General features: G+C 39.2%; 1 long non-coding RNA gene across 1 annotated transcript in view; it reads right to left on the minus strand.

Annotated features, from left to right (window-relative positions):
• LOC148645050 (uncharacterized) overlaps positions 1-10,678 on the minus strand; it is a 33,058-nt gene extending 22,380 nt beyond the window's left edge. Inside the window, exon 1 of the long non-coding RNA XR_015928519.1 lies at positions 5,840-10,678. This is a non-coding gene — a long non-coding RNA (uncharacterized LOC148645050). The remainder of the gene's footprint in view (positions 1-5,839) is intronic.
• Between the last annotated feature and the right edge of the window lie 7,013 nt (positions 10,679-17,691).

The raw sequence follows: 17,691 nt of genomic DNA on the forward strand, positions 1-17,691 counted from the left end.
AGTAGTTAAAAGAAAAAAAATATCACATTTCACCAGTCTATTGCAATGACTTGGGATGAGCAGTTACAATGACTGTGATCAGCCAGTGGGTGGAGATGGAGAACTCCATGAAACCTTAGCCTATATCATAAATCAAATAAGAGATATTGCTCTACAAAGAAATGCTTTTTCATTTAAGTTAACATATTGATGCCACCGGTTATCCAACAAATTCACTGTACAATCATAGCTCTGATTTGGTCACCTGCAATGTAATTGACACCCTTGATAAAGAGGCGCAAACAGGCTGTAGTAAACGGTAAAATAAAAAGATAATGCGTTATATTTTATGCTCAAAAAGTGAAAAAAAAATCGTATTAATTCTAATGCAATGGCTCAGAGAAAAAGATTTTTGTCAGCACGTAGTAATTTTACTTCTGAAAAAGATGCTTATAAATAAAATTAAATCTGTAGCCAATATTTTGAGTAGAAATAATCTTGTTAATCTTCCAATCAGGTGACTTGTTAGCTCCGCTGAGGGTTCTGTTAGGAAATTAAGCTCAACTGGAATGAAAACACGCAGGTGTGCAGTCCTCCAGGACCAAGATTAGGAACCTCTACTCGTGGAGACATTGCACATCACTTTGGCCACAGTGGATCAGAAATGCAAAAAGAACAATCTCTGGCTACATGGGTCTGTAAAGTCTACCCATTTATTTTCATATCCTGGCCTTGCCAGCCAAAATATTGTTTCTTGATGTCATGTTATTGTGCTGAAATGCCGTTTCCAGGATATGCATTTTTATCTTCATTCTTCCTGTCCCCTATTAATGTTTCCTACATATGGTAACACTTTACACAGATGTACAAGACAGTTAATTATAACAAACCACTGGTCCTACATTGCTGGCCTTAGCAGTTAAACAGAACTCACTTTGCAACAGTTAAAGATGCAGCTAAAGACATTATTAGGCATTTGTAAACCACAACTCACGTGTTACACAACTTGCAAATTGCTCATCATTCTTAACAAATCTTGACGATATAAAAAAAACAAAAACAAAAAACAAAACAAACAATACAAAAAATGACGATATAATGAAAATCATCTTATTATTCAATGGAATTAAAATATTGTCAGTGTGTGAGTCGCAAAGGAACATGCAGGGGTTAGTTCTGAAAACCTTAATGCAGAAAAGTAGAAGGATAAAAAACTGTTTCAACTGTGGAGCTTTCTTTAGCAGTGTGAAATAATGAAGAGTATATACAGTCAGAAGGAACAACAATCCTCAGTGATTAGATACTACTTAGAGACTGTGTTGTGCAGGAATCCAACAGGCTCACCCTGTCCAGATCACTATGTGAATATTGTTTTAAGATGAGTCATTTTCTGTTTTGACCACATTGTGCTCCAGACGTCTAAACAGTAGCTGATCCGGGTTGGCTTGTTTGAAGATTGTTTGTCTCATTGATGTGACTTGGAGTTTAATCCAAATCCTTGGTGAGCTAGCTTTTTAATTGTATTGCGCACTGTAGCTTTATTAAAAGAAAGAAGTCGGCATTTACATTAGTTGCAATATAAATTAGTTTACATCACCTTTCAAGTTAAATTCCTCTCTGCAAGCAGAGTGATTTTTTTAATTTTCAAGCAGAATATTTACCCTGTATTCCCGGCGGAGAGGTGGCACTGTGGCTAAGGATCTGCCCCTGTGGCTGGAAGGTTGCTGCTTCAAATCCCACAACTGGCAGAGAAATCCTACTCCGTTGGGCCCCTAAGCAAGGCCCTTAACCCCACCTGCTCCAGGGGTGCCGTATAAATGGCTGACCCTGCACTCTGACCCCAAGCTTCTCTCTCCCCCTTTGTGTGTCTCATGGTGACAAGCTGGGGAATGTGAAAAGACATATTCTTAATGCAAGAAATTGTATATGGCTAATGAAGTGATTTTATCTTATCTTATATGATGGACAGAAACAAGGGACTCACAAACGTAAAAAAAAATGGAATTGACTGACTTCAGCAATCTCACATTAAAAGGAACTGTGCGCATACATCCTATTATTCACCAATTAACCAGAAAATTAAGAAGTTTCTTTAGCTTAAATCGGAACACAAAAGTTCTTAACAACAGTGGCATGTTTTCTTTTGCTTAATGAAAGATGAAATAAGTTAAAGTGAGAATATTCAGGAATGCACAGGAATTAGTTTAAGGAATTGTTTAAGTTGTGTTTTTGATGAGCACAAATGATGTTTGTGCTCATTGTAATTACATTTTAAAAATGCAAATAACCGGAGTAATAACAGACAGTCTTTTTATAAAAATGCAAATGGAGAGAAGCAGCACCTCTCTGTAAAGCAGACAGTGCTGTGCTTGTTGATGGTATGATAGCATCGGCAGGCTGTTGGAGGAGCCTCACTCTTGGGGACTCACCTGTAGCATTTTCTGTCAGTTTGATCTCCTGAGCAAAACTTTTTATGAAATATTCTTAATCATAACCTTCATAAATGCTCCTCATAGCATTTAGTACAGACAGACCCCACAAAAATAGTACCCAAGGAATTGAACCCAAGCCCCCAGTTCACTTCCAACCACTGTGCCAACATGGTGCCCCTAATAGGGTTAATAGAAACCAAATTCATGTCTCTTGGAGTGAGTTTTGTTTTTCACCATACAGGTATGTAGGAACAAGTCATGCCATCTAAGGAAATCTCCAAATCTCCAATCTCCAATAAAAAAAATATTTTATTAAATTAAATGATGAGATTGATGAGAGTAACAAAACCATTCCTCAGGGTCTCCTGCTCCACCAATCGACCGTCAGACTGATAGTCTACAGATGGAGAAAGATCAAGACCACAGTCACTCTACCCAGGAGCAGTCATCCTACCAATATCTCTACAAGAACAAACTGGAAACTCATCAAGGAAATTACAAAGAACCTTATAGTAACATCCAAGGAACTGCAGGCAAGGAACTTGCCTTGGCAAATGTGACTATTCATGAATCAGCTATCAGAAAACGACAGAACAAGAATGGTAGGATAGCAAGGTGAAAACTGCTGCTCTCCAAAAAAGAACGTTGCAATCTGTACAGTATGTAGTTCCCCAAACAACTAATGAATGGTCTTGCAAGTCTTCTGTACAGACGAGTCAAAAGGTAGAACTCTTTGGCCTCACATTGTTTTCAAAGTGAAGAACCTCACCCTAGATGTCAGGCATTATAGTGAAATTGTGAGGCATTAGGACCTGCACAGGTTGTCTCACTGAAACATCCTGCATTTATCAGAGGATTCTAGAGGAGAATGTCAGGGCATCCATGCGTAACCTGAAAACGAACCAAAACTGGGTCTTGTAGCAACGCAATGATCCTAAACATACAAGCAGATCTGCAAAACAATTACCGCAAAAGAAATTCTCCATTATACAATGGCCTAGTCAAAATTTGGACCTAAACCTCATCATAGTGTTGTGGGAGGACATGAGGCAAGCTATCCATGCAAGGCAGCCCTCAAATGTCACAGGGTTGAAGGAGTTCTGTAAGGAGGAATGGAACAAAAGTTCTCACAACCGAAGTGAAAGACTAATCCATGGTTTCAGGATTAATTTAATTACAGACCTTGCAGCTCAAGGAAGCACCACCTGTTACTGAATGTAAAGATTCCCATACTTTGTCACACATGGAGATTGAATGTTGCGTTATTTAAGGATAAATAAATGTTGAAAGAATATTGTCTAATTAGTTTAATCTCTTTCTAGGACATACAGTAGATTAAGATCCAATAACATTTTATATCTCAATTACATGAAATATGTGAAGATTTAAAGGGGTTTACAAACTGTTTCTTGACATTTTATAAACAAATAAACAAATACATGCTCTCTGTGCCCTTTGGCAGACAAACAGTGCCCCAACCCACCCCCCACACATGAACATCAGCAATGTATGCTTTACAGCTAATTACATCACATTTTTACATAACTACATCTAAGGTTATTTTCAGTCTTAAATTATTGACAGTGTGGATAAGAGTATTAATGCAGCGAAGTTATCCCACATCAACACACCTTTCACACTCTGAGTTTAAATAGACAACGGTGTTGGACCAGTGCTCAGAGTAATGTTGCCTAACTTTACTGTCAGCAAAAGTGAACTGGTTTAATGAAAAACATCTGAGGCACACTTTAAACTGTCCAATGACTGCAAAGCTTTTAGGTTAGAAATATTATTTGTTTTCACCTTTATGCGTTCTGCTAGTACCTCAGATTAATCATGTCCATTGTCCACATTAGTACATGTGTCTCTCAGGTCAATCTCTCGGAGTTGACAGGGCATGGATATGCTTGACGTCGCACTATTTTGGAACATTGAAGCTTGTTCACACTCTGTGGGAGACAGGGCTTTCTCTTGCTACACTATGAAGCTCTGGAATTCAATCCCCAAGGATATCCGAGGGTCATCTGCCCCGAGTACATCCAAAATCTTGACTCAGGTCTTCAGAGAGGTTATTATGAAATTTGACATCTGTGTCTGCACCATGCATCTTCTCCTAAATTTCTAATCCTTTGTGTTTCTTTGTTCTAATTTTATCATCTCCTATTGTTACTGTTTTCAAAACTTACTGTTTACTGTTACTGTTTTTTTTTTTACTTTCCTTTAAAGTGCTATGAAAAGATATTTTAAAGGCGCTTTATAAATTAAGTTATTTGTAGTAGTAGTAGTAGTTGGCATCTTTGCAGTTAAAGGATTAGGGCAGTCACAGATGTCAGAACTTGTTTAAATTAAATGATGATATACGCTTCACATCCTGAAATTTTCATTAATATCTCCCTGCACCATGAATGCTCCAGTAGAGAGGTCAGTATGTAGGTGTTGTATTTTTTAAAAACTCAGCTCAGCACTAATAGCACAGAAAATCAAATCCAGTTTTATTTTAAATATGATGAAAATGTTTTCAGTCAATTAAAGACAAAAAATACATTTTATTGGAAAATTAAAAGTGAACAAGTAGCCCATCTGACAGGGACTTGGCGTGTGCCAAATTTTACTGATGCCTAATATTCAGCCTGCATGTGCTGTTAAAAAAATGTTTAATTTATTTGATTACAAGCAGGAAGTAAGCCCTGGACTGGTTTAAAAACTCATTAGTCTGCTTGGCTCTGTAGTCTTTCTTTTATAAATCTTGGAATAGGTAAACATTTTAACAGTATTTAAATGTAATCACATTTAGCCCAGTTATTTTTGCCTCATAGTTGCTAATATACTTATCCATAAAATCTGGACATTTTTCCTTAGTTTTTATGCATTTGTATTTTCTGTTTTTCAACAGTAATAAATTGTTTGTCACAAGGCAAAACTAACGCAGATCGTCTGCCTGTATTGATCTTTCTCTAAAGGGAAAAAATATTTGAAATATTTTATTAATATTGGCTAATGAAAACTCCAGCAGGTGACCTGTCCAGCACACACACACTGTCGTGTTGAGCATTCTGTCTTTGACAGTGTGTTAGATTTGTTAGGCCTCACAGTGCTCATCTATATAGTATCAATCCATAGCTTATTTGAAAAAACAACACATGAAGTAGATTATAACTGCTGTTGTTCTTTTTCTTATGGGCTACAAAAATGCAGAATATGCAGGAAAAGATACACCTGGCTTTTGACAAGTATTGCTAACCTTATTCCTGAAACTGTCTGACTTCTAGTTTAACCAGCTAGAACAGAAAGCCAACATGTACAGTATTGTGACAGAGTGCTTGTTATTTTTTTCTTTCTGAATGTGAAATACTCCAATACTTCCCCCTACCCTTCTGGTATGTTTGAGAGACTGTATGTGATACGAATGAAGTGTGAACGATACTTACCCTTTTTGTTGTTTCCCTAAAAGCACTGCAGTGTTTTCCCCATTTGGAGTATTGTATTGTATTGTGTTGTGTTGATCAAGATGGCCACCAGTCACCTTTCCTGTTTGTAGTATCACACAAATGATCTTAAAGGGAAAGGTTACTGGTGAGCCATCTATAAATAACCGATGTAAGGTTAGGTGTTTTGTTTAAGTGAATATATCATGGTTGCATGACTCTGTTAAAATTTATAAAATTAAAACCCCATGAGGGTTTTTTTTTTGTTATCCCTATTTTTTTTGGCAATAAATTTTCAGTTTTGTTTGCATTTGAAGACTGCTTGTGGGAGTTTCTTTTCTTTTGAGCCAAGCCTGGTCACTTGGCCGGTGACAAGTATGTAAATATTATATTTTAATTTAAAATATTTCACTTCATAAGATATTTTATTCCTCCACTTCATGAGAAAATTATAGTTTATAGTAGTTTATAAAATAAAATTCTCTGAAAGCAAGAAGAGATTTTGTTTTCTGGGCCTTTCCAGCTTCCAGCTCCAGTTTTCTCTAGGAAGTCATCTATCAAAATTGTAGGAATGATATATGAAAAGAAAAACAGAGGCTTAGCTGAAGAACAGATTGCAGAAATAGTTTTACCAGCAATGGCCACATTTAGTTGTGATCAAAAGCCAAAGCAAACATGAAGAATAATGTAGTGATAGCAGCTGAGTCTTAATGACAGAAACACACATCACACCGACAAATATAACCATGTATCTTTTGGGACCTTTAGAAAATAAGGTTTATCTGAGGTGCCTTGTTCGCAAAATCAGACGCATATTTGCAGTCTTTCCAAATGTGTAGATGATGCTTCCATAAAACAGGCCAACAAGGAAGCAAATGCAGGTTATATGAAAAACCCACAAAATTATGGTTATTTCTGGTATGCCTGCAAGTCTAGATAATGAGATAAATATCCGACAGAAGATCTTTGTCCTACAGATAAATAGGGTAACAGTAGCTGTTGTGTCCATACGCTTTTTGTGGTAAGTTGGCCGGGAACCAGTACCTTGCTTCTTCAAATTCAGGTCAGCATAATATTTGTAACATTTTCATTCAGAAGGATTTCGCTCACATAAGCTTCAGCCTGATAGCCTCACTCGAGTTCTCTGCTGGGATGTGATGTCAGCAAGGTTTGACCAATTGAATAAAATAACATTGTATTGCTTCTTCATTCATTAGGATTTAGGGTTTATATCCTAATGAAAGTCCTGTTTCTGCTGAGCAAAGTTGGCTGAATCCCAGGTGCAGAATAACTGAGCTAATGAGCACCCCCTGTCTACTCGTTACAGGCCTTATAAGCTCAGCAAAGAACATTGTGGGAGGTCCATTGTTTCTGTGCGTGCAAAATTGAAACTACAGTTGAATAATCATAGCTACATAGAAGAAATAATTCTGTGCTTACACATGCAAAAATCATTGCAGGTAGCTCAGTAAAGACTGACATGTGGAAGCATAATGTCCCTGAACTTAGGATCATACTATATGTAACTGAAAGTAAGTTTCCTTTCAATTTTGTAAAGACTTTTCCAGCTATAATTCCATGGCTGTAATTCACTGCTATGAAAGAAAGCATGATGGGACACAGTCCCTGCTTACCCATGTGCTCCATACGTGCACTCATTGGTAAGGGCTCAGGACTGCTCTTAATAACCTTAATAGAAAGTACTGGTGTTGCTGTAGTGGCAGTAGACCTCATCGTTCTGTCTAGTCTGAACCCAATAAAAGGCCTGATGAAAACAGCAGAAGCTCTTTGTTATCCCAAATGTGGTTCATCCAGGGGGGCCCATGTTGGGCTTAGAGAACCATCGTTTTCAAAGCAGAAGCACACTTGCAGCAGAAAACCTCCAGAGGCAGGAGGAATCCATCATGTCTTCAGGCCTTCCTGGATGAGTGCATGAAGAGTGAGCCCAGAGCTCTGCTAGGTAGAGAGAGCAACTGGTCATGTCATCCCAGGTGGTGTGCTTTCCAACCACCACCCACTGACAGCACCTTCTGTGTCCTTAAGTGACATGAACTAGTGCAAGACTACACAACTGCAGAAAAAAGCCAGTCTAGAAAAGTGCTGTATAAGTGTATAAGTCTTATTCATTATATTAATTTGAATATTTATTTATTGTAAACGTATGTACTTACGTGGCGTCCAAGGAAGCGGCTTGATGGTTGCGATCTTCTCAGAGACCAGATGGAGAGTGCAGAGGAGTGACCACGAGCCAGCCGGTCAGCCAGATATTCAAGACCCAGGGTGGGAAGGCCAGGTGGCACAACTTGTACGCCTTGATTCCTGCTGGGCATCAGGTGGAAGCCTGGATGGCGATAACCATCAACCCAGTTTCTAACACTGACATGACACCTGGCATGGCACTTCATCTATGCAGATGGGAAATAGTGCTCCAGAGTCAGTGACTTATGAATAGCAGAGAGGATACTCAGTACGGGGTTAGACTGCCTCTCATTGGGGCTGCCTGAGGGACTCACAGCGGCTGAGGGCTCTGTATGGGACTCTGTATAGGATAATGTAAGCAGGAGGTTTGTCTGGCAGGTGTACTGGCCTCTGCGGCAGGCTGCATCTGAGGGGTGTGGAGTGCCCTCACTGAAGACCTCTTCAACCTCAAGTGTCTTCTGAATTGCAGCTTCCAGGCTGCCTGGTGTTCTTGCTGTCTCAGGCCATAAATGAAGCTGTGAGGTTTTAGCTCTTTTTGGGCCTCCCTGGGAAACCAGAGGTCTATCATGTGTCCCAGGCAGTGGAGGTCTGCTAAAAACACCCAGATCTTATCACCTAAAGGAGGTCAAACTGCCATTTAAAATCCCCTTGCTCACAGTAATACACTCAGCAACATTCCAATTTGAACAGGGTAGCAAATCACTTGAGTTGAGTCCCCGAGCTTCAATCCTGCCACATATCTTCCATATCGGAGTTCGTCTGTCTTCTTCTTTCATTCCAAGCCATTACTTCTCAGGATATGAGAGTGCCACTGAAGCGAAACCCATGTAGCAGCCTCCATCTTTCCTTTCTGAGAGTGACGGCGGTATTGAGATAGAAGCAGCCAGTGGCAGATAACAATGCCCATGATTGCCTTTAATCTTTAACAGGTGTGTGGCATAGGAAGAAGTAGTGTTTTGTTACCACCCCATCAGATGTAACAAAATCAAAATGGCCATCTCCCCTCTATAAAGGTGAGAGAAGGGGAACAGAGGTGTGTATGTAAGAGAAGGGGGGGGGAGTCAGGAAAGTAGTCCTGGCAGCCGAGCGCCAGGGGCGGAATGATACAATATTGTACAAATTGCCGCTGATGACAACAGGACATGCTGTCCACACTGTACAAAAACCATACCAGAAAGGGTTGTAGTAAGAAATTACTTTTTCTAATGAGGTTTGCTAGATTTTTATAATGGGTTTTGTAAACCTGTCAATACAACTACTAATAAAATCTGTTACATTACAGCAACTGCGGATTTCAAATCGCAAAATTGTCAATAGTGTATAAACCTTGCATAAAGGTTTTGCCTTATCAGTCTTTTTATTCTCTAGATTTCTTTATGTTTGCAGTGTAAAGTGGAGAGCAGGCTTCGTGTTTAATTTAACACAACTTTAAAAATGTATGAAATCTGATGACAAATCCACACCTGGGTGATTTGCATTTAGTGTCATCGAACAACCGATGTATAAAATAGCTTGGCTGATACCTTTACAAGCGTGTATTCTTTGTTCAATGCCAGTTTTTTTGTGCTTTTTATTAATATTTAATATTTGATTATTGTGTGAGTGCTGTGTGTGGGGGTGATCTAAATGGCTGTTGGCCCCCCCCACCACCAAGTCATTTGTGAAACTACATTGTCATTCTATCAGTCTCGTCACTGTTTGATTTCCAGTGTACAGTATTTCATTTAGTCTTTTTCGCAAAGGTGGATTTGGTTCAACAGTATGTCTCGTTAGGTTTTGACACTCATAACCCTTTATGTAAAGAAATACTTCTCCTTCTCAATCCTACATGTACATCCTAATTTCATTTGGCCTCAGGGTCTTGTTCCACTATTGGTCCAGAAGTAATTTCCTGGGGTGATTTTGTCAGCAGATTTTATTTATTTGCGCCCTCACACAATAAGAGGCATTGAAATAGGCACAACTTTAAAAAAAATGATGTGTCGTCTCCGGAAATCTGTGTCAGAATTAGGAGACTTAAGTTGGCAGTGAGCTGTGTGGGCACTTGCTCTCATTTTCTGATGTAGTATCTATGTAATGGATAAATTAATGCAAAACTAATGTAGCATTTACAAAGCTACCTCCTTTTATTCAGTTTCCCTTCATTTAAATAAGTGGTTGGGCTGTACTTGGCTGAACAAAGGAGTGAAACTTCCTAACAATAAGCACCCATTAGGTTATTATGCGTGTGTTGGTTTGTGGTATCTGGTAAATGTAAGGCCATTGCAGTACAGCAGACAATAGCCCATGATTGCTCTGCTCATGATGAAATAGTCATTTGAACAGCTTGAAGTCTTGCACCTGCCAGTCTAGTCTTAGTCTTCTTTTCCTGCCCTTGGTGCTGGATTTTCAAATAATGCGCCCATCCAGGCTTCTGCACAACATCTCAAAGAGGGGATAAGAAAACAGGACAAAGTGAGGTCCTGGACAAGCACTGTTTCATAAGCTGAGAGCGGAGAATGAAGAGCACAGTGCGCTAGCCTATTGTCTAAACACGGACCAGGAACCACTGCAGTGTAAGATGGGAGAATGCCCAGAAAAAAGGAGCATACAGACAATGCCTGCTGACTGAAGAAGCAAAAAGCAAACGTCATACGCTATAATAATTTATTTTTCTTTATCACGATGTTGTGATGGTGCGGCATTTCAAATAGATGCAGAGAAAAATAGGTGTGTCAGGACAAAAAAAAAAGGCTGCTCTGTGGCGATTTAGAAGTTTGAACAATTCAGAATTTTCCCCGCGTATATTATGTAAGGGACATTGCTTAGTCCCTTCGATGGACTTTAATGGACTAAGGATCCTGCCAGTATCGGGCAGTTTTTATCACTTTTAAACCTTCAAGAATAAGAGGATTGTGGGATATTGGAGAAAATAGTTGTTTCACCCTGAATGCTTTAGTCAAACCAGCTGTATAAATAGGTATCAGCAGTCAAATGGTGTCTAATCTGTGATGAACCTTGAAGTCTATCTGGAGTAGCTCTTTGCTTTAATTGGAAAAGTGAAAACAGACTGACTCTTCTATTTTAGACTGATTTTTATACTATTTGCTTGATACTACTACTGCCCTATATGAACTGTTGTTTTTTTAAATAGACAGTAGTCTAACCTAAGAGACCTTGCTGCTGGTGCTTTTTTAAGCAGATAGGAAGGAATTTTATATTACCATATTTAATCTGGCTATATCATGTTACAAAATGAAAAAGAAAAGACGCTCTGAAGCTAGTATGATCTGTGTTTGAGGTATGTACAGTAGGTTGAAAGTGTATCACCCTTGACTGTGAGTGAAATGTGCATGTAGAAGTATAATTACCCAAATCATCTCTTTTTTAATTAAACCCAGTGGTTTTCCCAATGTACTTGTAATTACCCACCAGATTCAGTACTGATATGACTTAATTTAAATTAATCTGGGAAATTCACATGTTTAGAGGCTTGAATGTCATTGACTGGGAAGCCTAGTGGGATCAGATGGGGTGAAGTGAGAGAGAGGGAGGATGTCTTTGAAATCACAAGAGGGATTTCCTTCTGGACCTGCTTCCCCACATTCATACCCATTTCTGAAGCGCCTTCTGAGGAGTCGGCCTGCTTTCGCTTTTCCAATTAAAGCAGAGAGCTACTCCAGATAGACTTCAAGGATTTAATCATGTCAGGAGCTGATATTCATTTTAGAGGCACAAAAAGAATTTGCCTTCTGTATAGTATTACAGTCTCGTGTGTTAACACCCCTTTCACATGGTTTCAGACAGCAGAGATTAATCTCCGCCATTGTGTCTGACTCAACACTCCCAGGTCCCCGCAGTGCTGTTGAGTCAACCTCTGGGCTCTGAAATTTGGGAGGAGTGTATTTAAGCAACTTCAGCATTTCTTTCAAACTCAGTTTATTGTTGAGCGAGCTCAAGCTTCAGCTAGCAACAGCTAAAACTTTACATAATTACAAACTGCGTCCCTTCCCCACTGAGGTATTTTCAAATTTAAGGGCATGAGTCTACCAATATCCTAGTTTCCTAATGTAGGTACAAGGTTTTTTATTTTACCAGGAAGCAGTTAATCTTCTCTGGTCGTTTGTAGACTTCAACGTCAAGCACCAAATTACAAAATGAAAGGTGAAGCCTAAATTAAAGTCTGTGCCGTTTAATAACAGCCCAGAAAGCTATGGATACAAATTAGAACAAGTCAGTAAAATACACGTTCCATTAAAGGAACTGGTATGAAAAAACAGACCTGAGAAACCACAGGGCATATTATGGTTCATTTTCATACTACTGGATTGACGTTTAAAGCACAATGCAGGATTTGAACATCAAACAGGCAGAGCTTTTTCTCAGAGGACTTTCATGTCTCTAATGTGAGTCCTAGTTTACTGGGTCAGCTGTGTGCATTAAAACTTCCCCTGACACAGCATCATCACGCCTCAGTGATTCATGTCTTTCAGCATGACCTATATAAAGTAAGTCTGCATTTCCCTTAATCTAACGCTCTTATCTGCCGAATTGCATTCCCATCAGGGGCTCTGAAGTCATGGATGTCAGCAGCATCATTTCCCGATCAGCTGAATTGTGTTGCATTTTGAAGGCTGTGATTGAGGGCTATTTTGGTGGTGAGGTATGGCTCAAGTGACAATAAACCAACAGAATAAACTGGAACCTATCCAATCTGCTGATTCTCTTGTGCCACAGTACTATACTACAATACAAATTTAAAGCAAAATGGGTACTATTAGTTTTGAATTGCAGGGCTGTTCTGTGGTTAATGTAGAACGTTTTGTTTTAATTCAAAGCAGATTGCTTATAAAAGTATAGGGTTCTTCATCAGATTTAATCCGGTCAGACAATTTGCAGTGTTATCGAGGCTTTCCGAAGGTGTACTTATCCTAAAATCTAATTGAGACAGCCCCCATTTCCCAAGTAGGCTGACAAGTAAAACACTAAAGAGACTTCAGTGGTTCAGTTGTTTAGAGACAATTTGGGGATTTGTATTGGTAGCACTAGACAGATGCATACTTCGTATGTTGGATTTACAGTGTAAATCTGATTTCCCTGAGTAGATTCTGCTCTTGCAGATCAGCACGGGAGCACAGAGGGAAACTGGTCTGAATTATTATTATTCCACCTTGGGATTCAGAAATAGAATAAACACTAGCTGAAAAATAATTTTCCAAGCATGGGGAAGTGAGCTGTTTTGAATGTCTCTTGTCTTAAATCAACAACAGCTATCAGTGTCTGAAAATTCAAAAGCTAAAGGACACTATATTATACTTTCAGACCTTTTTACTAAAATACTGGATCAGACCTTAAGCTTATTTTATAGTCTCTGGGAGGAGGTAATTTTTTTGTTGTTAATCTTGGCCCAGGAGGTACAGATTGTTTTCCTGTCGGCGTGGCAATGATTGGCCCAGAGATCACAGGGTGCAGTGACAGACCTGGGCCCAGCTAAACAAACCTGTGAACTTTGACCTCACCGGCAGACCGGGCCATTTCCCCGGCTATGGGTCCCCTGTGATTTCAGGCATGGCCTTCGTTGAAAAGAAGAGGCCCTCAGAAAGGGTTGCTTTCTGTATGGAGAAAGAGAGAAAAATAATTAGTGTTCATCTATCTGAAAGGCTTTCTTGCAGGCTCCAGTCTTTGAACAATGAAAGAATGTCTATCTCATTCTTGGGGGTTATCTCCTGTGACTTTTCAAAATCTGATTATCTTTGCCAACCACAGTAAGTTAAACGAAACCTTGAAAATATTTAATAATACTTTCTTTCTCTACATCAGACACAAGGCTTTTGTCATAAAGCTTTGACCAGTTTTTTTTCTTATGAAAAAGCAACAGGAAAATATTTCAAGAAACTAAGAGTTGCTAACATTTTATTTTGTAATATTTCTGAATTTCAAAAAACAGCTGGTAAACTGAACGTGCTGTAAACATTTTGTCAATACGACCTGTATTCTCAAATTCACTTTAGACTGTAATTATGAAAAGACACTGATAAGGGGAATCGTATCAAACACACACTTACTGGTTGGAGTTAATTTAAGAAACAACACTCTTTATCCCATTAAATAATTTGGAAGGCCTTTGTGATAGAAAATCTTTAAAAAGTAAAAAAGAAGCATAATCAATCAAACAACAACAACAAGAACCTGAGTGCAGTGGTAGATGAAATTGGCTCGTGGGGATTGGGATGGTGCATGAATCCTTTCAAAGGTTCGCAAGGAGTCAGTAAACCCAAGAATTAAGTGTATTAAAAATGTTTCTTGTGTGTTTTAATCATCATTAATTTGGATGAAATAATACGTCTGAGGCCAACCTCCTGGATACAGGGTGAGGAGGCTGAGCCCCCCTGCAGAGTGGGCAAGAGGGACCTACAGAGGCAACAGAGGGAGCAGAAGATGAATGTGAAGTAGTAAAGGCTTATGTATAGTATTTATAGTGTTTTTAATTGAGGAAATGAAGTCGGGAATGATTACGATACAGAACAGCAAATTGAACTTGGCTACAGCCTGAACTTTCGTTTTATGTTTGACCAGTAGGTTCACCAGCAGTTCCACTGCACACTGTAGCAGGCGCTGAGCAGGCAGCCCGCTCGCTTGGTACTGCTGTGCATCCTTTATTATTATAATCCTTTATAATTATAATTCCTAATGCAAGAAATTGTAAAGGGTTAATAAAGTGATGTTATTATTATTATTGTTATTGCTGCTCTAGACCTCCGTGGCAATCCCTGCCCTACACTCAACGTCTATGACTCTCGCTCTCCTTGACTCTGCTCGGCATCTGGAGGGGTCTTCAGCACCACAGCGCGGAGTTTTCACAGCAAAGGCAGAGGGGTGTTCCTCCTGCCCCTTTTTTTGCGAGCTGGTGTTTTACGAGCTCCACTGAAGACTGGAGGAAAGCTCTCTGAAAGCTGCCATGTTCTAATCCTCGTGCTGTCCCAAGGTCAGGGGGTTGTCTGCTTGTGCAGGAACCCCCTGTAGAGCACTGGCTGCTTGTAAAACCAGGCAAGATTAAGATAATGTGTAGAAAAACTCCACATCCTTAATTACAGTTTGTGAGTCATGAACCTGTAACACGGTAACTACAGATGATTTATTTAACTGGTTTTAAAAAAAGGGAGCCCGCTTGTCTTAACGCTAAAATGTATGTTACATTCTTTCAACGGCTTTATTTTTGAAAACGTCACTATCCTCTTCAGCAGTGTTAGTGACAGTGCACTGGAAATATTGATATAATATTCAACATTGAAACAAAAAACACTTTTGAGTCTTTTCTTACACCAAACAAAAGCTCAAAGCAAAACAACGTTTCTACAAAGCTGAGCTGTCTAGCTATAAATACTCTGCAGCTCATTAGTAAGAGCGCCCGATACTCGGGGGTGTCAGAACTAATTCAGTTCCTGCTTCTTTGCTTCTGAACAGGAAGTCAGAGCAAGCTGAAAGAGTTCTACAGGCAAAGACATCATCCAAAAAAAGATTTTTTCGGCCAGATGTATTTACAATGAACTAGAGCTCTATCCTCAACCACAAAAAGTTCCTACTGCTACTGATTTGGTGACAAAACGTTAAGATTGCATTTGCATCTCTTTAATTAGCTTCTTACTGCTTTCCTTTTTAAGACTTAAGAGATGTTCTTAACATCCGAGACACTTAAGAATTTGTGATAGGTTTCTAAATGCATCTGTTAAGGATGTACAGATACAAATATATTATTAAAGAAGACGGTAGATATTTTATTGTTATTTCTAATTTTTTTTAGTTTTGTAGAGAGCCCAAAACTACTAAAATAATATTGAAGTGGCTGGGCAATTAGTCAGGAACTTAAATGTACTTAAATGTGTTTAATATAACAATATCTTGTTTTATTGTATTCCATTAGAAACAAACACTAGACCAAATACATAAATTACAGGAGCTCTCAGGCATGGGTTTATGTTTTATTTGTTTACCCAGTACACACCATTCATTCTAAAGCAAGAGGCTGAAGACTCCTTGGAAGGCCACTGTGTCTGAGATCAACACTCATTAAAAGTGTCCTTTAATTTATTCCAGTGGCTAAGGAACTTTAATTTAGTGTCATTTTAACTTCAAAAAAGATAGAATACTGTTTGATTGAATGCTTGTCTGCCCATTAATAGAAAATAAATATGTTCCTGATTAGAACAAAAAACCTATTTTGCACTTTCATGAAATAGTAATATAAATGTGCAGATTTTAATGTATCTCTCATTCACTGCATGGAGGTTTTTTGTCTAGGAGCTTGATACAATCTTGTGTGAAATCATTTGTTCCTGATTAGCATGCATCGTTTTCAAGCAGACGGTTGATAACATCTGCCTTTTGTCACGGCCCAAGAGGTGCCTTTCCCAGACAACACCTTCTTCCTTCTTCAGGATATGGCGAGAGAGGACACAGTGGGGAACCTGAGTACTGTAATTGAACTCACTGAAAATAAGCCAAGTACCTGCATTTTAGATAGATGAGAAAAATTGGTGAATCATTGCTTCTCATATTGCAGTGTTTTTTAATATACTGCTCAGGAGGGTGGTCTGGGGACAGTTTAGGATGACCCCCATAACTGTTTTTTTATTAATAATCTCCAGAATCCTTCCATAGCCAATGGAAAATTCCCCAGAGGATACCTGGCTCACAATAGTGGATAAACTGGAAGGTCTGTTCCATGTGAATGTCTTGAGCACAGAGAACAGCAAGGGAGTGTTGCGGCACAGACATGCTTTTCAAAGAGCCAAGGAGACACTGAAATCACAGGACTGGAAACAGTCCTTTAATCTTCAGCAGTGAGAGAAACCTAGGCTACATGATAATAGATGAAGATGCCAGGTTTACAGTGGGAGAAACAGTGGGAGGGAGCAGCCTGACTACCACAGCTAGCGGCAGGATATGATTCATGACAACCTTTACCCATTCGTTTAACCCTGCCAGCCTTTCAGAATTCTGCATTTCACCAGGGTGCAGTGATAAGGACCTGCTGGGAAGGTACATTCCAGTTTTTGCCTTTATATTGAGTGGTAACCCAGGTCTCAGGTACCCTGTTGGCCATGCTATCGTTACTAAAACCAATTGAGCGCTTGTCACCGAAGTGAAAGACGTAATGACGTATACCACACAACTGCCAGAGAGCTCAGTCATTACACAGGCCCAAACAAACCTCCACGGCAGTTTCTCAATCCTATTTATGGATGAATGTTGCCATGTTGCAACATCCCCGTAAGGAAATTTCATTCTCTTGAGAATGTTCTCCTTTCTAACAAGCATTGACTTGTTTTTCTTATAAAACAGTAATACAGCACAAAGCTGTATTTGAAATTTTAACCTTTCATTCAGCCATGCTGCTGTCAGTTGTGAATGGCTTCTTCCTTAAACGAACCAGGCTATGCTGCTAATATTATCGCATGTTTAGCATTGACAAATTGAAGGAACTGATCGTTTTTAGTTTTGGACAGTGAAGGTTATGAAGAAAACTTATAAAAGTATACAAAATCCTTAAGGCATTGACAGAGTCAACGCATGGACTTCTTCAGTGTCAACAATGCAACACCAACCAGAGGACACTAGTGGAAACTCTATCAAGAACAGGAGGCACTTCTTAACATGAAGGCTAAAGGGAGTGTGGA

The sequence above is a fragment of the Lepisosteus platostomus genome, chromosome 19 (genome assembly GCF_059453375.1).
Source record: "Lepisosteus platostomus isolate fLepPlt1 chromosome 19, fLepPlt1.hap1, whole genome shotgun sequence".
Lineage (NCBI taxonomy): Eukaryota > Metazoa > Chordata > Actinopteri > Semionotiformes > Lepisosteidae > Lepisosteus > Lepisosteus platostomus.